Genomic DNA, 2026 nt, shown 5'->3' on the forward strand with positions numbered 1-2026 from the left:
TTCCGACCCTCACAATCAGTCCTGATAACAATTATTCACTATTGTATCACAAGAGACCCGTCTGCATTTCATTGCATCAGCCCCGCCTAGTCAGATTGAGTACTACTCACTGGAGATTCTACCTTCCTCCAGGCCCTCTGAATCTAGGTTCCCTCTTGAAAGCTTGTAAGCCAGTCACTTCTTGCCTTTGTAGTCCCCCGCCCCCCATTTTGGGTAGCCAATGTCCAATTGCCTATCCCTGTCTACTCTGTGTGTGGAGGGGGTGGGAATGATTCTTGGTCAACTCTACTTTGAGGAGGAAGCTCTTCCCCAGCCATATTTTGAGTACCTCCCAACCTGAGGGGCTCATCTCCTGGTGCTATATCTAACAATATTCTGGTGCTCTTCATCGTGGCAACAGCAATGGGCTCAAGCATGGCAAAGATTGTGAGGTTTGCACAGGACCTGGCAGTGTTTTGTTCTGTTGTGCATAAGGTCACTATGAGTTGGTACTGACTCAATGGCACCTAACAACAATGCTAGTGCTCATGTTCATTATTCTGGTGCTGACAGTGTTCCACTGCTATTCATAAGGTTTTCAGTGACTCAATATTCAGAAGTAATCCATCTCTCCTTCTTCCTAGTCTGTCTTTGTCTGGAAGCTCATCTGAAACCTGTCCATCATGGGTGAGCCTACCAGTTTTAAAAATACTAGTGGCATAGCTTCCAGAATCATAGCAACACCACAGTACAGCAAACTGACAGATAAGTGGTGGAAGCAATAACATAGAGGTGCTTAATAAATATTTGTTGAATAAATGCATGGAAGTATAAGGACAGGCTCTAGAGATGTCCTAGGCCCTCACTTTTCTGACACATGGCCTAAGGAGTACACATTCCCTAGGGAAGCAATGAAAGAAGTATATGATGTGTTTAGTTTTTCCTAAGTGCTCAATAAATACTGGTGGTCTTGATAAATAAGTCACAGATCTCTAAAGGCACTTGAGTATTACAGTTCAGAAGATAAATAGAATTGAGTTATAAAGAAAAATAAAGTGTATTCTTCTTGAAAGACAAGAAAGGTTGTAATTCATCATAGAAGAAAGTCCATCCTTGAATTTACTAGGAGATTAAAAGAATGATCTACCACAACTAAGTAGGATTTTTCTTGGGAATACCAGGATAACTAAACACTAGGAAAGCTTTTAAGGTATTGGAAGCTCCTCTGTCAGGAGTTCTGGTATGGTGCTAGAGGATAAACACTGGACTGCCAACTGCAAGGTTGGTGGTTCAAAACCACCAGCCTTTCCTTGAAAATCCCATACAGGATCACTATGAGAACCGACTCGAAGGCACTTAACAATAACAACAACCCCTCTGAAAGTGGAGACTTGCGTGCTGTTGCTATGACGCTGAGTGAGTCTCATTGGAGCTTCCAGTGGTGCTATGGTAATGTGCTAGACTGTAAAGTCAGTTTGAACTGCAAGGTTGGTGATTCAAGCTTACCAACCACTCTTCAGAAACCCTATACAGGGTGGTTATGGGTTGGAACTCACTCAACGACACTTAACAACAACAACAACAACAACAGACCTAAGCTAACCAGAACTCGACCAGATGAAGATAAAGAAGCTTGGCACAGGGAACAAGTGTAAGTCACTACAATTTGATTAATTGGACTTTTGCTTATGGTTGCAGTTGCTCAAAATTCCAACCAAAATGGAAGGGTTCTTCATATCAGGGGTCAAGCTTTTTCTTCAGTTCACTGGGTTGATAGGGATGGGCAACTTAGACATTGACTATCAAAAATGGGGTCTATAAAGGCATGAAGTAGCTGGCTTACAAGCTTTTGTGAGTGTGTTTAGTTTCAGAATGAAGAGGGTAAATAGAATCCCTATTGAAGAGTTTTCATCTTTTCTAGATGGATCTGGTGAAAGGGATCGGTGAGGATGGGGATAGGATTTCATGATTCAATTGTGAGTAATTGTTATCAGGACTAATTGTGATTGTCACAACTGTCATTGTAGAAGATGTGTAACTAAGAGGG

This window comes from Chrysochloris asiatica, unplaced genomic scaffold (genome assembly GCF_000296735.1).
Source record: "Chrysochloris asiatica unplaced genomic scaffold, ChrAsi1.0 scaffold00106, whole genome shotgun sequence".
Classification (NCBI taxonomy): domain Eukaryota; kingdom Metazoa; phylum Chordata; class Mammalia; order Afrosoricida; family Chrysochloridae; genus Chrysochloris; species Chrysochloris asiatica.